Source organism: Somniosus microcephalus, unplaced genomic scaffold (genome assembly GCF_052327205.1).
Source record: "Somniosus microcephalus isolate GS21.2 unplaced genomic scaffold, FLI_Smic_1.0 unresolved_chr2, whole genome shotgun sequence".
NCBI classification, from domain to species: Eukaryota; Metazoa; Chordata; class Chondrichthyes; order Squaliformes; family Somniosidae; genus Somniosus; species Somniosus microcephalus.
Genome location: NW_028225180.1, coordinates 23,587,767 through 23,610,801, shown reverse-complemented (window position 1 = coordinate 23,610,801; position 23,035 = coordinate 23,587,767). Strand labels below are relative to the sequence as shown.

Sequence of the window (23,035 nt, the reverse complement as noted above, 5' to 3'; positions counted from 1 at the left end):
AAGAAACAGATATCGTATTGTGGCCATGTGATTGATGAAGAGGGGTTACATAAGTCCCCTGACAAAATTGAAGCGGTTGTTAAGGCCCCAGCGCCTGAAAATGTGTCGCAACTGACGTCATTCCTCGGGTTGGTGAATTACTATCATAAGTTTTTGCCGAATTTGTCGACAATTCTGCATCCACTGAATGCCCTGCTACGAACGGGGGTAGCATGGAAATGGAGCGATGATTGTAAACGTGCTTTTCAGAAGAGTAAGGACTTAATCATTTCGAAGGAAGTATTGGCTCACTACAACCCAGCACTGCCAATCAGGCTGGCATGTGATGCGTCTCCCTACGGCATTGGGGCGGTACTGTCACATAAATTCCTTGATGGCTTGGAGAGGCCGATAGCTTTTGCGTCACGCTCGTTAACTTCTGCCGAGCGTAACTACGCCCAGATTGACAGAGAGGCCCTCAGCCTAGTGTGGGGGGTGAAGAAGTTCAATCACTATCTGCACGGTCAAAAATTTACTCTACTAACCGATCATCAATCTCTTGTCTCCATTTTCAACCCTCAGAAGGGCGTCCCGATAATGACAGCACAACGGCTGCAGCGATGGTCCCTTTTCCTAGGGGCACACCAATATGACATCGAGTACAGGGGAACTAAACAGCATGGAAATGCTGATGGATTGTCACGTCTACCGTTGCCGACGGTGGAAGAAGAAGACCTTGCAGTGGATCCAATGGAGTTATTCCACTCGACCATAGTCGAATGTCTCCCTGTGACGAATGCAAACATAGAAAAGGAAACACGGAATGACCCGACACTATCACGGGTCTATGATTTAATGGTGAAGGGATGGCCAGCACATAGCGAACCACTGCTGCCAGCATTTTCGTCAAGAAGATAACAGCTGTCAGTGTGCAGAGGAACCTTGATGTGTGGATCCAGAGTAGTAATTCCACCTAAGTTGACAGATAGAGAGCTCAATGAGCTTCATGAGGGTCATCTGGGTGGGGTAAAAATGAAGAGCTTAGCCAGAGCGTTTGTGTGGTGGCCGGGAATCGATAGAGAAATCGGAGAGATGACCAAGAGCTGTGCAGGATGCCAGAAGGTCCAAAACGCCCCACCACAAGCTCCTCTGCATCCATGGGAGTGGCCCTCATCTCCATGGCAAAGGGTGCACGTTGATTTTGCTGGTCCCTTCATGGGCTCGATGTTTTTAATTGCAGTGGATGCACATTCAAAGTGGCCAGAGGTAATAAAAACGTCCTCAACCACCACGGAAAAAACTATCGCAGTTTTACGAACCATATTCGCCAGGAATGGGCTGCCTGAACAGATTTGCTCTGACAATGGACCACAGTTTGTGTCTGAAGAGTTCCGGAGGTTCTTAAAGAACAATGGTGTTAAGCATTACACATCTGCCCCATATCATCCAGCCACTAACGGATTGGCCGAGAGGTTTGTCCAAACATTCAAGGAGGCTATCAAGGCAATGTGTAATGAAGATATACCCCGACAACACAAGGTGGACAACTTCTTGTTTGCCTACCAGAATGCGACACATGCGGTTACCAACCAAACTCCAGCCATGATGTTCTTCAATCGAAGACTACGATGCCGCTTGGATTTGGTTAAGCCAAACGTCCGAAGAGATGTGGAGAACAGGCAGTTTCAGAATATGAATGAAAGGCCGACCAGGAGTTTTAAGATAGGTCAACCAGTTTTGGCCCGGGACTACTGCACTGAGAAATGGCAGCCAGGAACGATTTGTACACGACAAGGACCTCTCATGTATACCGTGGACGTTGGGGAGAGCATTGTAAGACGCCATGCTGACCAGATTCTAGAGTCACTGGAAAATATAAACTCCACACCACGATCTGATACACCTGGTAATGAAATCGATGTTCCAATTGCAGCTACCGCAGAACCGATAATATTGGAAGCAGATGAACCAAACAACGACATTGATTCCGACTCAACATTGCCAGAAGAACCTGATACTCCAAAGAGGCATTATCCAGACAGAATTAGGAAGCCTCCTCAAAGACTGAACTTATAATTGCTTAAACTTAACCAATGTATCTAGCAACAGTAATTGTGATTGTAATTCGTTATCATTTATTTGTTAAATGAATGTTATGTACTGTTTACCTAAAAGGGGAGGAATTGTTGTGTGTGTACCTTTAAGAGAATAACTGATCTCAGACTGCATTACCGGCAGTGGCTACCCCTGTATAAAAGGCGCTAGAGAGCCTCTGTTGTTTAGTTTCGTTTATGCCTTTCACCAGTAAAGTCCTGTTTGTTTTCTCTCCTGCTAGTCCGTGTCTCAATCATTCACGGACGTAACACTTTCGAAGAGAAGATGTTTATGGTGGTTGTGGACGCTCGTAGCAAGTGGCCGGAGGTCGCTGTGATGAGGCCTACCACGGCAGAGAAAACAATTGAGAAACTTGGTGAGATGTTCAGCCGTTATAACTCACCAGAACAACTCGTAAGTGACAACGGTCCACAATTTGTATCACAGGAGTTTGCAACCATCCTGCATGTGAATGGTGTCCAACACATCAGGTCTGCGCCCTATCTTCCCTCTACTAACAGCCAGGCAGAAAGGTTCGTGCAATCTTTGAAGCACGCCTTGAAGGCATCGCAAGGTCAGGGCTCAATCCACCAACGTCTGGACAGCTTCCTGTTGTCCTACAGGAACAAGCCGCATGCCACAACCAAAACTTCCCCCACTTCGCTCATGATGAAGAGGCAGTTGCGGACAAGTTTTGACTTGCTTAAACCTCCAAGGGCAGAGCAGGTTGTCCATCATCAACAACAAGCTGAAGTTGAAAAGAGAGAGAAGGTTTCATCCGGGAGAGCACGTCCTAGCTCGAAACTACAACACTGGACCGAAATGGGTTCCTGCTATGGTGATCGCGCAGACAGGCCCTGTGTCTTACATGGTTGAGACTGCTGAGGATGTCATCTGGAAAAGACACACAGATCAACTGTTGCTAGGAGCAGAAACAGCCACAGAGGCTCCAACGGCTGGTTGGCCTGAACTGTTTCCGGATGATACCGCAAACCAGCATCCTTTGCCACAGTGCTCTTCTCCAACACAGGAAGTCAAAGAGACTGTTCCAGCTGTGCAAACACCTGACTTTCGACTGACGCAGGCACCTTCTCTATCTAGGCCTGTGTCAATGCCTACTGCTGTGGAAGCCAGCGATGACCGCCGGTATCCTGACAGAGAGCGGCGGCCTCCAAGACGCTTGGATCTGTAGGCTTGGTGACTTACCCACAAGACTGGGGCAGAATAAACCCCAGGGTAAAGTCAGGGGTTGAGGCAGTCTACCTCTACCCTAGGTTAGTTGAGTGCATTGAAAGTAACTTACCTGTTGAGGAATAATGTGGACCTTCCATTTAAGAGGGGAGGAATATGTTATGTATTGTGTGTTCTCCTCCCACCTGTGGTGGCGCTGTCACAGCAGATAAATGGTTGGGTGTTCTCTTGGTTAAGTTTAGCTCTCTTTGTTCGGAGCTCTCCAGAACTTCCCTTTCCCTTCCAATAAAGCACTTCGTGTTTGAACTTCTGAGTTCTAATTGTGTCTAGGTAAAAAGGTACCGACACAACAACACTGAACACAGGGCCCGCACAGAACAAAGGGCCCACACTGAAGACGGTGCCCCCACTGAACACAGGGCCCTCACTGAACACAGGGCCCGCTTTGAACACAGGGCCTAGACTGAACCACAGGGCCCGCACTGAACACAGGGCCCTCACTGAACACAGGGCCCGCACTGAACACAGGGCCCCAGAACACAGGCCCCGCACTGAAAGTGTAGAGAGAGGAGGTGAATGGGAGTTGGGGCAGATGAGAGAAGATAACGAGGGGGATGTGTAGAGAGAGGGTGAAGGGTAAGGAAGAGAGAGACAGGCAAAGAGGGGGAAGTACAGGGGAATTGAACGGAAAGAGAGGGATTGGGAAGGGCGAGAGGGCAAGAGAGCCTGTTCTCGTGTTGGTCTCAAAGCAGTTTCTTACTTAAAAGTAAACATGCTGTGAATAAACAAATTTGCACAGGCCCCAGTGAGATTTGAACTCACGACCCCTGGTTTAACAAGACCAGTGCTCTAACCCCTGAGCTATGGAGCCACCTGTACTAGATTGCTTCTCATTCCGGTTAGTGCTGTGCATTTGAAGAATGAGGCAGGGCGCAGTTCACCACTCAGATTGTATCTCATCCCCCGATACCTGCCTCAGGCTCTTCAATAGTCACCTCTCAACAACAATAGAGCAACTTTCACGTACTAAAACATCCCAAGGCAACTCAGTTACACTCTATCTCTCTCTCAGTCTCTCTGCCTCCTTCATTCTATATTTCTCCCTCTTTGTGTCTCTACCACTCTCTCTCTATCTTTCTGTCACTCCCTTTCTACCTCTTTCTCTTTTTCTCTGTGTCTCTCTCACTTTCTCTCTCCCTCTCTGTTACTGTTACTCTCTCTCTCTCCCCTTCGCCCTTCCTCAGTCTCATTGCTCTTCCTCCATCTGCCCTTCTCTCATCTATTCTCTCGCTCTCTCCCCTTCTCAGTCTATCTCTTCCCCCCTTCCACCTCTCTCCTTCCCCTTTCTCTACCTCCTTCCCTCTTTCCCCTTCCCTTCATTCTTCTCTTCCCTCCCCCTCTCCCCTTCTAACTCTGTCACTCACTCTTCCCTCTATCTCTGTTTCCCCTCTCTCATTTCCCCCTCCTCCATCCGCCTGTCTCTCCCCTTCCCCTCGTTCTCCCTTCCTCCTCTCGTCCTCTCTCCTTTTTTCACGCTGTCTCTCCGCTTCCCACCGCTCTCCTTCCAGCTCTCCACTTCCCCTCTCTCTATCTCCTTCCCTTTTCTCTCTCCCCTACACACTCTCTCCCCATCCTCCTCTCCCTTTCCTCCTTCTACTCTCCCCAAGAGGAAAGGACAGAGTGAGAGGGGGAAAGAGAGAAGAAAGGGTAGAGAGTAGGAGGAAGGGAAGTGGTGAGAGAGAGGGGAAAGTGTCCATAGCGGAGGTGAAGTGGAGGTGGGGAAGGTGAGAGAGAGGCGGAGGGAGAGAGAGGGTTCTTTGCAGCTGAGAGCGAGAGTCCCGATGGCTGTGTTGCCTACCCGGTGCTAGGGTTAAGGACATCTCCTCTGGGCTAGAGAGAAACTTGGAGTGGGAGGGGGAGGATCCAGTTGTCGTGGTCCATGTTGGTACCAATGACATAGATAGGACAAGGAAAGAGGTTCTGCTGAGGGAGTATGAGCAGCTAGGGGCCAAATTAAGAAACAGAACCACAAGGGTAATAATCTCTGGATTACTACCTGAGCCACGAGCAAATTTGGCTAGGGTAAATAAAATCAGAGAGTTAAATGCGTGGCTCAAAGACTGGTGTGGGAGAAATGGGTTTTGCTTCTTGGGACACTGGCACCAGTACTGGGACGGGAGAGAGCTGTTCCGTTGGGACAGACTTCACTTGGCCAGTGCTGGGACTAGAATTCTGGCGAATTGAATAACTAGGGCTGTAGAGAGGGCTTTAAACTAATTAGTGGGGGGGAGGTTTCAAGAGAGCGAAAAATAAAATGTCAGCAGAGACGGCAATAGAGCAAGGTAGCAGTGGGGGAATTAATAACCAGAGCGTGTCAGGAAGGGACAGAATGTATAAAGCTAAAGGTAAAGTAGTAAAGGGGGTAAAAGCAGGAATAAATTGACACAAAACATATTTAAAAGTTCTTTATCTGAATGCATGCAGCATTCGTAACAAAATAGACGAGTTGATGGTAGAAATAACTACACATGGGTATGATCTGGTGGCCATTACAGAAACATGGCTGCAAGGTGACCATGACTAGGAACGAAACATCCAGGGGTATTTGACAATTAGGAAGGACAGACAGGAATGAAAGGGAGGTGGGGTGGCTATGTTAATAAAGGATGGAATCACTGCAATAGTGAGAAATGATATTAGGTCAAAGGATCAGGATAGTGAAACAGTTTGGGTGGAGATAAGGAATAATAAGGGGAAAAAGTCACCATTGGGCGTAGTCTATCGGCCTCCTAACAGTTGCAACTCTATTGGTCGGAGTATAAATCAGGAAATAGTTGGGGCTTGTAATAAGGGAACAGCTATAATCATGGGGGATTTTAACTTTCATATTGACTGGACAAATCAAATTGGGCAGGGCAGCCTTGAGGAAGAGTTTATAGAGTGCATTAGGGATGGGTTCCTTGAGCAGTATGTTACTGAACCAACCAGGGGGCAGGCAATCTTAGATCTGGTGCTGTGTAATGAGACAGGATTAATAAAAAATGTCCCAGGAAAGGATCCCCTTGGAATGAGTGATCATAACATGGTTGAATTCCAAATTCAGTTGGAGGGTGAGAGAGTTGGATCTGAAACCAGCATATTAAGCTTAAATAAAGGAGACTATGAAGGTATGAGGGCAGAGTTGACTAAAGTGGACTGGGAAAATAGATTAAGGTGTAAGACGGTACATGAGCAGTGGTGTACATTCAAGGAGATATTTCACAACTTTCAAGAAAAATATATTCCACTGAGGAAAAAGGGGCGTAAAAGAAAAGACAGCCATCCGTGGCTAAGTGAAGTAATAAAGGATAGTATCCGACTGAAAACAAGGACATATAAAGTAGCCAAATCTAGTGGGAGGATAGAAGATTGGGAAGCATTTAAAAGCCAGCAAAGAATAACTAAAAGATTAATTAAGAAAGGGAAGATAGATTATGAAAGTAAACTAGCAATAAACATAAAAACAGAAAGCAAGAGTTTCTGCAGCTATATAAAAAGAAAAAGGGTGGCTAAAGTGAATGTTGGTCCCTTAGAGGACGAGACCGGGAAATTAGTGGTGGGGAACATGGAGATGGCAAAAACGCTGAACAAATATTTTGTATCAGTCTTTACAGTAAAGGACACTAAAAATATCCCAACACTGGACAAACAGGGGGCTATAGGGGGGGAGGAGCTAAACATGATTAAAATCACTAAGGAGATGGTACTCAGTAAGATAATGGGACTAAAGGCGGATAAATCCCCTGGACCTGATGGCTTACATCCTAGGGTCTTGAGAGAAGTAGCGGTAGGGATTGCGGATGCATTGGTGGTAATTTTCCAAAACTCCCTGGATTCAGGAAAGGTCCCAGCAGATTGGAAAACTGCTAATGTAACGCCCTTATTTAAAATGAGAGGTAGACAAAAGGCTGGAAACTATAGACCAGTTAGCCTAACATCTGTGCTTGGTAAAATGTTGGAGTCCATTATTAAGAACGCAGTAACAGGACATTTGGATAAGCATAATTTAATCGGACAGAGTCAGCATGGTTTTATGAAGGGGAAGTCATGTTTGACAAATTTGCTCGAATTCTTTGAGGACGTAACAAATAGGGTGGATAAAGGGGAACCAGTGGATGGAGTGTATTTGGACTTCCAAAAGGTATTTGACAAGGTGCCACACAAAAGATTATTGCACAAGATTAAAAAAATCACGGGATTGGGGGTAATATACTGGCATGGGTGGAAGATTGGCTATCTAACAGAAAACAGAGAGTTGGGATAAATGGTTCATTCTCGGGTTGTCAATCAGTAACTAGTGGTGTTCCACAGGGGTCAGTGCTGGGACCCCAACTCTTTACAATCTATATTAACGATTTGGAGGAGGGGACCAAGTGCAACATATCCAAGTTTGCAGATGATACAAAGATGGGAGGGAAAGCAGTGAGTGAGGAGGACATAAAAAACCTGCAAAAGGACATAGACAGGCTATGTCAGTGGGCAGAAATATGGCAGATGGAATCTAATGTTGGAAAGTGTGAGGTTATGCACTTTGGCAGAAAAAATCAAAGAGCAAGTTCTTATCTAAATGGAGAGAAACTGCAAAGTGCTACAGTACAAAGGGATCTGGGGGTCCTGGTGCATGAAACACAGAAGGTTAGTATGCAGGTACAGCAGGTGATCAGGAAGGCCAATGGAATCTTGGCTTTTATTGCACGGGGAATGGAGTATAAAAGCAGGGAAGTCTTGCTTCAGTTATAAAGGGTACCGGTGAGGCCACACCTGGAATACTGCGTACAGTTTTGGTTTCCATAGTTAAGAAAATATATACTTGCCCTCGAGGCAGTTCCGAGAAGGTTCACTTGGTTGATTCCAGAGATGTGGGGCTTCACTTATGAGGAAAGGTTGAGTAGGTTGGGCCTCTACTCATTAGAATTCAGAAGAATGAGAGACGAACTTATCGAAACATAGAAGATTGTGAGGGGGCTTGATCGGGTGGATGCGGTGAGGATGTTTCCACTGATGGGTGAGACTAGAACTAGGGGGCATCATCTTAGAATAAGGGGCTGCCCTTTTAAAACTGAGATGAGGAGAAACTTCTTCACTCAGAGGGTAGTAAATCTATGGAATTTGCTACCTCAGAGAGCTGTGGAAGCTGCGACATTAAATAAATTTAAAATGGAGATAAACAGTTCCCTAGCTGATAAGGGAATTAGGGGTTACAGGGAGCGGGCAGGGAAGTGGACGTGAGTCTAGGTTCAGATCAGCCATGATCCTATTGAACGGCGGAGAAGGCCCAAGGGGCCGTATGGCCTACTCCTGCTTCTTATGTTCTTATTAGGGTTAAATAGCAAGGGGGATGTGTAAGGAAGAGAGAGACAGGCAAAGAGGGGGAGTACAGGGGAATTGAACGGAAGGAGAGGGAGAGGTGGAGATTGGGAAGGGAGAGAGTGTCTGTTCTTGTGTTGGTCTCGGAGCTCCTTCATACTTAAAAGTAAACATATTGTGAATTAACAAATTTGCACAGGCACCTGTGAGATTTGAACTCACAACCCCTACAGTTTACAAGAACATGCTCTAACCCCTAAGCCATGGAGCCATGAATACTGTATTGCTTTTCATTCCAGTTAGTGCTGTGTGTTTGAAGAATGAGGCAGGACGCAGTTCACCACTCAGATTGTGTTTCATCCCCCGATACCTGCCTCAGGCTCTTCAATAGTCACCTCTCAACAACAATAGAGCAACTTTCACGTACTAAAACCTCCCAAGGCAACTCAGTTACACTCTCTCTCTCTCAGTCTCTCTGCCTCCTTCTTTCTATATTTCTCACTCTTTGTGTCTCTACCACTCTCTCTCTATCTTTCTGTCACTCTCTCTCACTCCCTCTTCCCTCGATCTCCTTCCCTCCCCTCCCACTTTGTCTCCCCTGTTTCCCCTCTCTCATTTCCCCCTCCTCCATCTGCCTCTCTCTCCCCTTCCCGCTCTCGGCATCCCCCTCTCCGACTCCCCCTTCCTCTCTCTCCCCTTCCCCTCGCTCTATCTCGCCTTCCCACTCTCAGCATCCCCCCTTCCTCCAACCGCCTCTCTCTCCCCTCGTTCTCCCTCCCTCTTCTTTCTCTTCTCTCCCTCTCTCCTCTTTTCACGCTGTCTCTCCGCTTCCCACCTCTCTCCTTCCAGCTCTCCACTTCCCCTCTCTCTATTTCCTTCCCTTTTCTCTCTCCCCTACACACGCTCTCTCCCTTTCGCCTCTTCTCTCCCCATCCTCCTCTCCCTTTCCTCCTTCGACTCTCCCCAAGTGGAAAGGACAGAGTGAGAGGGGGAAAGAGAGAGGAAAGGAGAGAGAGTAGGAGGAAGGGAAGTGGTGAGAGAGAGGGGAAAATGTAGAGAGAGGCGAGATAGGTAGAGAGAGGGGTAAGGAAGAGAGAGACAGGCAAAGAGGGGGAGTACAGGGGAATTGAATGGAAGGAGAGGTGGAGATTGGGAAGGGCGAGAGAGCCTGTTCTTGTGTTGGCCTGAGAGCTTTTTCATACTTAAAAGTAAACATGCTGTGAATTAACAAATTTGCAGAGGGCCCAGTGAGATTTGAACTCACGATCCCTGGTTTACAAGACCAGTGCTCTAACCACTGAGCTATGGAGCCACCTGCACTGGAGCGTTTCTCATTCCAGTTAGTGCTGTGTGTTTGAAGAATGAGGCAGGGCGCAGTTCACCACTCAGATTGTGTCTCATCCCCCGATACCTGCCTCAGTCTCTTCAATAGTCACCTCTCAACAACAATAGAGCAAATTTCACGTACTAAAACGTCCCAAGGCAACTCAGTTACACTCTATCTCTCTCAGTCTCTCTGCCTCCTTCTTTCTATATTTCTCCCTCTTTGTGTCTCTACCACTCTCTCTCTATCTTTCTGTCACTCTCTGTCCCTTTCTAGCTCTTTCTCTTTTTCTCTGTGGCGCTCTCACTTTCTCTCTCTTTCTCTCTCCCTCTCTGTTACTTTTACTCTCTCTCCCCTTCGCCCTTCCTCAGTCTCATTGCTCTTCCTCCATCCGCCCTTCTCTCATCTATTCTCTCACACTCTCCACTTTCCCGCTCTCTCCCCTTCTCACTCTGTCTCTTGCCCCCTTCCACCTCTCTCCTTCTGTAGGGGGGCATCTTTTAACTGGTTTACGGTAATGTGCCTGGTCAGGCAGCTTTGCCCGCACCCTGACCAATTCCAACCTTTTACCTGGTTTACGGTAATTTACCTGGTCAGCAGCCTTTGCCTGCTATCCTTAAACCAATTCAAACAGCGTTTTCGAATCGCTACCCCACCTTCCAGTTCTGACTGAAGGACTTATAATTAATGATATATTAAAAGCGGACAACAGGTCTGGGTGTGAGAAAGTCAAACTTTATTAACCTAAAGAAACTGTAATCAAATTTAAACTATACCACATGAACACAGTAATTACAGTAAAATTGCTTAAATGGGGGAAGGCAGATGGCAAAAACGAGGGATTGATGGCTACAATGTTGATTAAACAATCTTAGCAATTTCCCCTAAATCACCACCCCCGCTAACTCCTGACTAGGCTGCCTTGCTGAGGAGCCAGAAAACCTGCTCACCTGTGGTCCAGCGAAGTAAGAGAGAGAGATAGCTTCTCAGGAGCTATCTTTTATATCCTGCCAACTCCTGTTTGGCGCTGAAAAGGTCTGTGTGCAAAATTCGCGCCCAAAAGTTCCAATACACAAAAGAAAGCCATGACTGGCTGATTCAAAGTGAGCGATTTAATGTGTCTGCACTCTGGGGCCGAAGTGTACCCGCCCACATCCAGAGTTCACCTGGGCTAAAACAAAAGGGAATCCAACTGCCTTATTGTTTAGAATTGGGTGATTCAAAAACCCATTCATTCCTGAACTGTTGCATATCAAAAGTCCTTTTTCCTGAGTTTAGATGTATCTATTGTGTGTAAGTGCTTTGAATGGGTTTGGATTTCTGTGTAAATAGAAGCCAATTGTTCTGCGGTTTCGGTTCAAGTGGGCTAATCCCTGAAGTAAATCAACATCCTGCAGTTTCATATAAACAAACCTTGCCTCTCCACAAAAGGGAAACTCCCTGGTTTGATTGACAGGTCTTTCACACAGACACATTACAAGCTGTACAAGCTGCTTTTCCAAGCCGCACTGTTCTTGCCCAATGCTTTCTGACGGCCATTTGAAAACCTTTTTGTGATTCACCAGGCTCAAGGGCACAAATTCAAATCAAATGTACTGTCTTAATGTGTGCGAATTTTTCCACAGAACCCCTTGATTCTGGTGTTGTCCACGTGCTGTCCATCTCAGAGCAGTCTTTCGTGGCTCTGAGTATGCTTTAAAAACATTGATCCAACCCAGAGGCAATTCAAAACACATAATTCTTCAACCACGATGTGGACCAATATTTCCCGATCTTCAAGGAAAATAGGGGAATTTTGCGAACCCCTACACTTCCCCTCTCTCTATCTCCTTCCCTCTCACCCCTTCCCTTCATTCTTCTCTTCCCTCCCTTTCTAACTCTGTCACTCTCTCTTGCCTCTATCTCCTTCCCTCCCCTTCTCTCTCTTCCCACTTTGTCTCCCCTGTTTCCCCCTCTCTCATTTCCCCCTCCTCCATCTGCCTCCTTCTCCCCTTCCCCTCGCTCTATCTCACCTTGCCGCTCTCGGCATCCCCCCTCTCCAATTCCCACCTCTCTTTCCCTTTCCCCTCATTCTCCTCCCTCTTCTTTCTCTTCTCTCCTCACGCTGTCTTACCGCTTTCTGCCTCCCTCCTTCCAGCTGTCCACTTCCCCTCTCTCTATCCCTTCACCTCTTCTCTCCCCATCCTCCTCCTTCTACTCTCCCCAAGAGGAAAGGACAGAGTGAGAGAGGAAAGGGGAGAGATGTGGTGAGAGCGAGGCAGGCAAAGAGGGGAGTACAGGGGAATTGAACGGAAGGAGGGAGAGAGATGGAGATTGGGAAGGGAGCGAGAGCCTGTTCTCTTGTTGGTCTCGGAGCTGTTTCATACTTAAAAGTAAACATGTTGTGAATTAACAAATTTGCAGAGGCACCAGTGAGATTTGAACTCACGACCCCTGGTTTAAATAAGACTACTGCTCTAACCCCTGAGCTATGGAGCCACCTGCACTGAATTGCTTCTCATTCCAGTTAGTGCTGTGTGTTTGAAGAATGAGGCAGGGCGCAGTTCACCACTCAGATTGTGTCTCATCCCCCAATACCTGCCTCAGGCTCTTCAATAGTCACCTCTCAACAACAATAGAGCAACTTTCACGTACTAAAACGTCCCAAGGCAACTCAGTTACACTCTATCTCTCTCTCAGTCTCTCTGCCTCCTTCTTTCTATATTTCTCCCTCTTTGTGTCTCCACCACTCTCTCTCTATCTTTCTGTCACTCCCTTTCTACCTCTCTCTTTCTCTCTCAATCACTTTCCCTCTCTCTATTTCTCTTTCTCTCTCTCACTTTCACTACCTCCTCTCTCTTTCTCTCTCCCTCTCTCCCATTCCACCTCTCTCCTTCCATCTCTCCATCTCCTTCCCTGTCTCCCATTTCCCCACAGTCTCTCTCCTTCCCTTTCCCCACACTCTCTCTCCTTCCCCTCTCTCTATCCCTTTCTGCACACTCTCTCTCTCCCCTCCCCACACTCTCCTTCCCTTTCCCCACACTCTCCCTCCCTTTCCCCACACTCTCTCTCCCTTTCCCCACATTCTCCCTCCTTCCCCTCTCTCTATCCCTTTCCCCACACTCTCCCTCCTTCCCCTCTCTCTATCCCTTTCCCCACACTCTCTCTCCTTCCCCTCTCTCTGTCCCTTTCCCCACACTCTCTCTCCTTCCCCCACATTCTCCCTCCTTCCCCCTCTTGATCTCTTTCTCCACACTCTCTCTATCTCTTTCCTGACACTCTCTCTCCTCCCACACTCTCTCTCTCCTTCTCCTCTCTCTATCCCCACACTCTCTCTCCTTCCCCACACTCTTTCCTTCCCCTCTCTCCATCTCCTTCCCCTCTCTCTATCCCGTTCCCCACACTCTTTCTCCTTCCCCTCTCTCTATCCCCACACTCTCTCTCTATCCCCACACTCTCTCTCTATCCCTTTCCCCACACTCTCCCCCCACACTCTCTCTCTATCCCTTTCCCCACACTCTCCCCTTCCCCTCTCTCTATCCCTTTCCCCACTCTCTCTCTCCTTCCCCTCTCTCTATCCCTTTCCCCACACTCCCCTTCCCCATCTCTGGCCCTCTCTGCACTTCACCCACAGTCTCTCTCCTTCCCTTTACTCTCCCTATCCGCCTTCTTGTCTCCCCAAGAGGAAAGGACGGAGTGAGAGGGGGAAGGGTAGAGAGAGGAGGTGAATAATGTGAGAGAGAGAGGGGAATGTGTAGCGAGAGGGTGAAGGGGAGAACAGGGGATTTGAATGGAAGGAGAGGGGGAGGGGAGTGAGAGCCTGTTCTTGGGATGGTCTCTGAACTGTTTCATACTTAAAAGAAAACATGTGGAGGATTAATGGCGAGGTCAGAAACAGAAACTAACTTTGCACAGGCCTCACTGAGATTTGAACTCATGACCCCTGGACTTACAAGACCAGTGCTCTAACCCCTGAGCTATGGAGCCACTGATACAGAATTGCTCTCATTCCCATTAGTGCAACACAACATGGCTGATTACCTGACCGTGGTAAAGGATAACAAACTGAGAAAAACCTTGTCAATGTACAGGCTTAGTGAGCATAGCCTGGCGATCGAAAAAGGTAGACACAGGCAGACCCGGCTACCAAGAGAGGACAGGATATGTTCTCATTGCAGTCAGGGTGTGGTGGAGACAGAGATGCACTTCCTCACAGCTTGTAGAAAATATCAGGGCAAAAGGGAGAATTTCTACCCAAAATTCACAAAAATATGCCCGGAATTCAGAAATTTGAATGATGACCATAAACTCCCATACCTATTAGGGGAAGAGAGAAATTGTGTAACCTTAGCGGCACACTATGTTACAGCTTGCCATAAACAGAGGGACAATCACTAAATATAAGAAAAGAGTATATACAAATTATATATGAATGTATATTTATACACTCAGGGATATATCTGTTTCTACACTGTATGGATAGATCAGTGTTTATGTGTTCAACCATGAATGTTTTTCGATGCTTTGGCAACATAAGATGTACCTTGTCATCATGCCAATAAAGCGATTTGAATTGAATTGAATTGAACAGTGCTGTGCGTTTGAAGAATGAGGCAGGGCGCAGTTCACCACTCAAATTGCGTCTCATCCCCCGTTACCTGCCTCAGGCTCTTCAATAGTCACCTCACAACTACAATAGAGCAACTTTCCCATGCTAAAACGTCCCAAGGCAACTCAGTTACACTCTATCTCTCTCTCAGTCTCTCTGCCTCCTTCTTTCTATATTTCTCCCTCTTTGTGTCTCTACCACTCTCTCTCTATCTTTCTCTCTATCTTTCTGTCACTCAATTCAATTCAATTCAATTCAATTCAAATCGCTTTATTGGCATGACAAGTTACATCTTATGTTGCCAAAGCATCGAAAAACATTCATGTTTGTTCACAAAAAATACCGATTTACCCATACAGTGTATAAACAGATATATCCCTGAGTGTATAAATATACTTTCATATAATTTATATATACTCTCTTCTTATACTTAGTGGTTGTCCCTCTGTTTATGGCAAGCTGTAACATAGTGTGCCGCTAGTGTTACACAATTTCTCTCTTCCCCTAGTAGGTATGGGAGTTTTTGGTCGTCTCTGTCACTCCCTTTCTACCTCTTTCTCTTTTTCTCTGTGTCTCTCTCACTTTCTCTCTGTTTCTCACTCTCATTTTACCTCTCTCTCTCTCACTTGTTCTCTCTCTCTCTCTCTCTCAGTTTCTCTCTCTCCTCTCTCTTTCTCTCTCTCAATTTCTCTGTCACTTTCTCTCTCTCTCTTTCTCTCAGTTTCTCTCTCTTCTCTCTCTTTCTCTCTCTCAATTTTTCTCTGTCACTTTCTCTCTCTCTTTCTCTCAGTTTCTCTCACTTTCTCTCTCTCTCTCACTTTCTCTCTCACTTTCTCTCTCTCTCGCGTTGACTATCTCAATTGCTCTCTCACTTGCTCTCCCTCTCTCACTTTCTCTCTCTTTTTCTCTCTCACACTCTCTTTCTCACTCTCTGTTTCTCACTCTCATTTTCTCTCTCTCTCACTTTCTCTCTCTCTCTTTTTCTCCTCTCTTTCTCTCTCTCTCTCTCACTTTCTCTCCCACTCAATTTCTCTCTCTCACTTTCGCTACCTCCTCTCTCTCTTTCTCTCTCTTTCACTCTCTCACTTTCTCTATCTCTCATTTTCTCTCCCTCCATCCCTTTCTCTATATCTCTCTTGTTCTCACTTTCTCATTCTCTCTCTCGCACACTTTCTCTCTCACTCACATTCTATCTCTCTTGCTTTATTACTCTCACTTTCTCTATCACATTCTCTATCACTTTCTCTCTCCCTTTCTCACTCTCTCTCACTGTCTCTCTCTTTCTCTCTTGCTCTTTTTACACTCTCTCTCACTTTCACTCTCACTTTCTCTCTCACATTCTCTCTCTCTCTCTCTCTTTCTCCCTCTTTCTCTCTCTCTCCCTCTCTCTGACTTGCACTCGCTCTCTCGCTTTCTCTCTCTCTCCCCTTCTCACTCTGTCTCTCTGCTTCCCTCTCTCTATCTCCTTCCTTCCTTTTCTCTCTCCTCTCCCTTCCCAATCTGTCTCTCCCATTTCCCCTCTCTCATTTCCCCCTCCTCCATCCACCTCTCTCTCCCCTTCCACTCGCTCTCCTCCTCCCTCCTCTCTTCTCCCTCTCTCTTCTTTTTCACTCTGTCTCTCCGCTTAACTCTCTCTCTCCCATTCCGCCTCTCTCCTTCCATCTCTCCACTTCCCCTCCCTCTATTGCCTTCCCTCTCCACTTCACCCACACTCTCTCCCCTTCCCCTCCCTCTATCTCCTTCCCTCTCTCCACTTCACCCACACTCTCTCCCCTTCCCATCTCTCTATCCCTTTCCCCACACTCTCTCTCCTTCCCCTCTCTCTATCCCTTTCCCCACACTCTCTCTCCTTCCCTTCTCTCTATCCCTTTCCCAGACTCTCTCTCCTTCCCCTCTCTCTATCCCTTTCCCCACACTCTCTCTCCTTCCGCCCTCTCTATCCCTTCCCCCACACTCTCTCTCCTTCCCCTCTCTCTCCCCTTCCCTTCTCTCTATCCCTTTCCCCAGACTCTCTCTCCTTCCCCTCTCTCTATCCCTTTCCCCACACTCTCTCTCCTTCCGCTCTCTCTATCCCTTTCCCCACACTCTCTCTCCTTCCCCTCTCTCTCCCCTTCCCTTCTCTCTATCCCTTTCCCCAGACTTTCTCTCCTTCCCCTCTCTCTATCCCTTTCCCCACACTCTCTCTCCTTCCCCTCTCTCTCCCCTTCCCTTCTCTCTATCCCTTTCCCCAGACTCTCTCTCCTTCCCCTCTCTCTATCTCTTTCCCCACACTCTCTCTCCTTCCCCTCCCTCTATCCCTTTCCCCACATTCTCTCTCCTTCCACTCTCTCTATCCCTTTCCCCACACTCTCTCTCCTTCCCCTCTCTCTATCTATTTCCCACACCTCTCACCCTTTCCCCTCTCTCTATCCCTTTCCCCTCTCTCTATCCCTTTCCCCTCTCCCCTCTCACTATCCCTTTCCCCACACTCTCTCTCCTTCCCCTCTCTCTATCCCCACACTCTCTCTCCTTCCCCTCTCTCTATCCCTTTCCCCACACTCTCTCTCCTTCCACTCTCTCTATCCCCCGCACTCTCTCTCCTTCCCCTCTCTCTATCTCTTTCCCCACACTCTCTCCCTTTCCCTCTCTCTATCCCTTTCCCCTCTCCCCTCACTCTATCCCTTTCCCCACACTCTCTCTCCTTCCCCTCTCTCTATCCCCACACTCTCCCTCCTTCCCCTCTCTCTATCCCTTTCCCCACACTCTCTCTCCTTCCACGCTCTCTATCCCTTTCCCCACACTCTCTCTCCCATTCCCCACACCCTCTCTCCCTTTCCCCACACTCTCTCTCCTTCCCTTCGCTCTATCCCTTTCCCCAGACTCTCTCTCCTTCCCCTCTCTCTATCTCTTTCCCCACACTCTCTCTCCTTCCCCTCCCTCTATCCCTTTCCCCACATTCTCTCTCCTTCCACTCTCTCTATCCCTTTCCCCACACTCTCTCTCCTTCCCCTCTCTCTATCTCTTTCCCCACACTCTCTCCCTTTCCCCTCTCGCTATCCCTTTCCCCTCTCTCTATCCTTTTCCCCTCTCCCCTCTCTCTATCCCTTTCCCCACACTCTCTCTCCTTCCCCTCTCTCTATCCCCACACTCTCTCTCCTTCCCCTCTCTCTATCCCTTTCCCCACACTCTCTCTCCTTCCACTCTCTCTATCCCCGCACTCTCTCTCCTTCCCCTCTCTCTATCTCTTTCCCCACACTCTCTACCTTTCCCCTCTCTCTATCCCTTTCCCCTCTCCCCTCTCTCTATCCCTTTCCCCACACTCTCTCTCCTTCCCCTCTCTCTATCCCCACACTCTCTCTCCTTCCCCTCTCTCTATCCCTTTCCCCACACTCTCTCTCCTTCCACTCTCTCTATCCCTTTCCCCACACTCTCTCTCCCTTTCCCCACACTCTCTCTCCCTTTCCCCACACTCTCTCTCCTTCCCTTCTCTCTATCCCTTTCCCCAGACTCTCTCTCCTTCCCCTCTCTCTATTTCTTTCCCCACACTCTCTCCCCCTTCCCCTCTCTCTATCTCTTTCCCCACACTCTCTCTCCTTCCCCTCCCCCTATCCCTTTCCGCACACTCTCTCTCCTTCCACTCTCTCTCTCCCTTTCCCCACACACTCTCTCTCTTTCCCCACACTCTCTCCCTTTCCCCTCTCCCCTCTCTCTGTCCCCTCTCTCTATCCCCACACTCTCTCTCCCTTTCCCCACACTCTCTCTCCTTCCCTTCTCTCTATCCCTTTCCCCACACTCTCTCTCCCCCTTTCCTCCCCACACTCTCTCTCCACCTTTCCTCCCCACACTCTCTCTCCCCTTTCCTCCCCACACTCTCTCTCCCCTTTCCTCCCCACACTCTCTCTCCCCCTTTCCTCCCCACACTCTCTCTCCCCCTTTCCCCACACTCTCTCTCCCCCTTTCCCCACACTCTCTCTCTCCCCCCCTTTCCCCACACTCTCTCTCCCCCCTTTCCCCACACTCTCTCTCCCCCTTTCCCCACACTCTCTCTCCCCCTTTCCCCACACTCTCTCTCCCCCCTTTCCCCACACTCTCTCTCCCCCGCTTTCCCCACACTCTCTCTCCCCCCTTTCCCACCCTCTCTCTCCCCCTTTCCCCGCACTCTCTCTCCCCCCCTTTCCCCACACTCTCTCTCCCCCCTTTCCTCCCCACACTCTCTCTCCCCCTTTCCTCCCACACTCTCTCTCTCCCCCTTTCCTCCCCACACTCTCTCTCCCCCTTTCCTCCCCACACTCTCTCTCCCCCTTTCCTCCCCACACTCTCTCTCCCCCTTTCCTCCCCACACTCTCTCTCCCCCTTTCCTCCCCACACTCTCTCTCCCCCTTTCCCCACACTCTCTCTCCCCCTTTCCCCACACTCTCTCTCCCCCTTTCCCCACACTCTCTCTCCCCCTTTCCCACACTCTCTCTCCCCCTTTCCCCACACTCTCTCTCCCCTTTTCCCCACACTCTCTCTCCCCCCTTTCCCCACACTCTCTCTCCCCCCTTTTCCCCACACTCTCTCTCCCCCCTTTCCCCACACTCTCTCTCCCCCCTTTCACCACACTCTCTCTCCCCCCCCTTTCCCCACAATCTCTCTCCCCCTTTCCTCCCCACACCTCTCTCTCCCCCTTTCCTCCCCACACTCTCTCTCCCCCTTTCCTCCCCACACTCTCTATCCCCCTTTCCTCCCCACACTCTCTCTCCCCCTTTCCTTCCCACACTCTCTCTCCCCCTTTCCTCCCCACACTCTCTCTCCCCCTTCCTCCCCACACTCTCTCTCCCCCTTTCCCCACACTCTCTCTCCCCCTTTCCCCACACTCTCTCTCCCCCTTTCCCCACACTCTCTCTCCCCCTTTCCCCACACTCTCTCTCCCCCTTTCCCCACACTCTCTCTCCCCCTTTCCCCACACTCTCTCTCCCCCCTTTCCCCAACGCTCTCTCCCCCCTTTCCCCACACTCTCTCTCCCCCCTTCCCCGCACTCTCTCTCTCCCCCCTTTCCCCACACTCTCTCTCCCCCCTTTCCCCACACTCTCTCTCCCCCTTTCCCACACTCTCTCTCCCCCCTTTCCCCACACTCTATCTCCCCCCTTTCCCCACACTCTCTCTCCCCCTTTCCCCCTCTCTCTCCCTCCACACTGCTCTCTCCCCCTTTCCCCCACACTCTCTCTCCCCCCTTTCCCCACAACTCGCTCTACCCCCCTTTCCCCACACTCTCTCTCCCCCTTTCCCCACACTCTCTCTCCCCCTTTCCCCACACTCTCTCTCCCCCCTTTCCCCACACTCTCTCTCCCCCCTTTCCCCACAGTCTCTCTCCCCCCCTTCCCCACACTCTCTCTCCCCCCCCTTTCCCCACACTCTCTCTCCCCCTTTCCCCACACTCTCTGTCCCCCCTTTCCCCACACTCTCTCTCTCCCCCTTTCCCCACACTCTCTCTCCCCCTTTCCCCCACACTCTCTCTCCCCCTTTCCCCACACACTCTGTCCCCCCTTTCCCCACACTCTCTCTCCCCCTTTCCCCACACTCTCTGTCCCCCCTTTCCCCACACTCTCTGTCCCCCCCTTCCCCCACACACTCTCTCCCCCTTTCCCCACACTCTCTCTCCCCCCCCTTTCCCCACACTCTCTCTCCCCCTTTCCCCACACTCTCTCTCCCCCCCCTTTCCCCACACTCTCTCTCCCCCCCCTTTCCCCACACTCTCTCTCCCCCTTTCCCCACACTCTCTCTCCCCCTTTCCCCACACTCTCTGTCCCCCCTTTCGCCCACACTCTCTCTCCCCCTTTCCCCACACTCTCTGTCCCCCCTTTCCCCACACTATCTGTCCCCCCTTTCCCTACACTCTCTCTCCCCCTTTCCCCACACTCTCTCTCCCCCTTTCCCCACACTCTCTCTCCCCCTTTCCCCACACTCTCTGTCCCCCCTTTCCCCACACTCTCTCTCCCCCCTTTCCCCACACACTCTCTCACCCCGCCTTTCCCCACACTCTCTCTCCCCCCCTTTCCCCACACTCTCTCTCCCCCCCCTTTCCCCACACTCTCTCTCCCCCTTTCCCCACACTCTCTCTCCCCCCTTTCCCCCACACTCTCTCTCCCCCTTTCCCCACACTCTCTTCCCCCCTTTCCCCACACTCTCTCTCCCCCTTTCCCACACTCTCTCTCCCCCTTTCCCCCACACTCTCTCTCCCCCTTTCCCCACACTCTCCTGTCCCCCTTTCCCCACACTCTCTGTCCCCCTTTCCCCACACTCTCTGTCCCCCCTTTCCCCACACTCTCTGTCCCCCCTTTCCCCACACTCTCTGTCCCCCCTTTCCCCCACACTCTCTGTCCCCCCTTTCCCCCACACTCTCTTTCCCCCCTTTCCCCACACTCTCTGTCCCCCCTTTCCCCACACTCTCTGTCCACCCTTTCCCCACACTCTCTGTCTCCCCACACTCTCTCTCTCCCCCTTTCCCCACACTCTCTCTCCCCCTTTCCCCACACTCTCTGTCCCCCCTTTCCCCACACTCTCTGTCCCCCCTTTCCCCACACTCTCTGTCCCCCCTTTCCCCACACTCTCTCTGTCCCCCCCTTTCCCCCACACTTCTCTCTCTCCCCTTTCCCCACACTCTCTCTCCCCCCTTTCCCCACACTCTCTCTCCCCCCTTTCCCCACACTCTCTCTCCCCCCTTTTCCCACACTCTCTCTCCCCCCTTTCCCCACACTCTCTCTCCCCCCTTTCCCCACACTCTCTGTCCCCCCTTTCCCCACACTCTCTGTCCCCCCTTTCCCCACACTCTCTGTCTCCCCACACTCCTCTCTCTCCCCCTTTCCCCCACACTCTCTCTCCCCCTTTCCCCACACTCTCTGTCCCCCCTTTCCCCACACTCTCTGTCCCCCCTTTCCCCACACTCTCTGTCCCCCCCTTTCCCCACACTCTCTCTGTCCCCCCTTTCCCCACACTCTCTGTCCCCCCTTTCCCCACACTCTCTGTCCCCCCTTACCCCACACTCTCTGTCCCCCCTTTCCCCACACTCTCTCTGTCCCCCTTTCCCCACACTCTCTCTCCCCCCTTTCCCCACACTCTCTCTCCCCCCTTTCCCCACACTCTCTCTCCCCCCTTTCCCCACACTCTCTCTCCCCCCTTTCCCCACACTCTCTCTCCCCCCTTTCCCCACACTCTCTCTCCCCCCTTTCCCCACACTCTCTCTCCCCCCTTTCCCCACACTCTCTCTCTCCCACACTCTCTCTCCCCCTTTCCCCACACTCTCTCTCTCCCCACACTCTCTCTCCCCCCTTTCCCCCACACTCTCTCCCTCCCCACACTCTCTCTCCCCCCTTTCCCCACACTCTCTCTCCCCCCTTTCCCCACACTCTCTCTCCCCCCTTTCCCCACACTCTCTCTTCCCCTTTCCCCACACTCTCTCTCCCCCTTTCCCCACACTCTCTCTTCCCCCCTTTCCCCACACTCTCTGTCCCCCCTTTCCCCACACTCTCTGTCCCCCCTTTCCCCACACTCTCTGTCCCCCCTTTCCCCCACACTCTCTCTGTCCCCCCTTTCCCCACACTCTCTCTCTCCCCTTTCCCACACTCTCTCTCCCCCCTTTCCCCACACTCTCTCTCCCCCCTTTCCCCACACTCTCTCTCCCCCCTTTCCCACACTCTCTCTCTCCCCCCCTTTCCCCACACTCTCTCTCCCCCCTTTCCCCACACTCTCTGTCCCCCCTTTCCCCACACTCTCTGTCCCCCCTTTCCCCACACTCTCTCGTCCTCCCCACACTCTCTCTCCCCCTTTCCCCAGACTCTCTCTCCCCCCTTTCCCCCACATTCTCTGTCCCCCCTTTCCCCACACTCTCTGTCCCCCCTTCCCCACACTCTCTGTCCCCCCTTTCCCCACACTCTCTCTGTCCCACTCTCTCTTCCCCCCCCCTCCCTCCCTCTCTCTTCCCCCCCTCCCTCCCTCTCTCTTCCCCCCCCTCCTCCCTCTCTCTTCCCCCCCCCTCTCTCTTCCCCCCCCCTCTCTCTTCCCCCCCCCTCTCTCATCCCCCCCCTCTCTCTTCCCCCCCCCTCTCTCTTCCCCCCCCTCCCTCTCTCTCCCCCGCCCTCTCTCCCCCTCTCTCTCCCCCCCCCTCTCTCTTCCCCCCCTCTCTCTTCCCCCCTCTCACTCCCCCCTCTCTCTCTTCCCCCCCTCCCTCTCTCTTCCCCCCCTCTCTCTTCCCCCCCTCTCTCTTCCCCCCCTCTCTCTTCCTCCCCCTCTCTCTTCCCCCCCTCTCTCTTCCCCCCCCTCTCTCTTCCCCCCCTCTCTCTTCCCCCCCTCTCTCTTCCCCCCCTCTCTCTTCCCCCCCTCTCTCTTCCCCCCCTCTCTCTTCCCCCCCCTCTCTTCCCCCCCTCTCTCTTCCCCCCCTCTCTCTTCCCCCCCTCTCTCCCCTCTCTCCCCCCCTCTCTCTTCCCCCCCTCTCTCTTCCCCCCCTCTCTCTTCCCCCCCCCTCTCTCTTCCCCCCCTCTCTCTTCCCCCCCTCTCTC

General features: G+C 50.9%; 1 non-coding gene across 1 annotated transcript; it reads right to left on the bottom strand.

Moving 5' to 3' along the window:
- Nucleotides 1-9,849: 9,849 nt before the first annotated feature.
- trnat-ugu (transfer RNA threonine (anticodon UGU)) lies at nt 9,850-9,922 on the bottom strand. The gene has a single exon. It is a non-coding gene; the product is annotated as a tRNA-Thr (tRNA).
- Between the last annotated feature and the right edge of the window lie 13,113 nt (nt 9,923-23,035).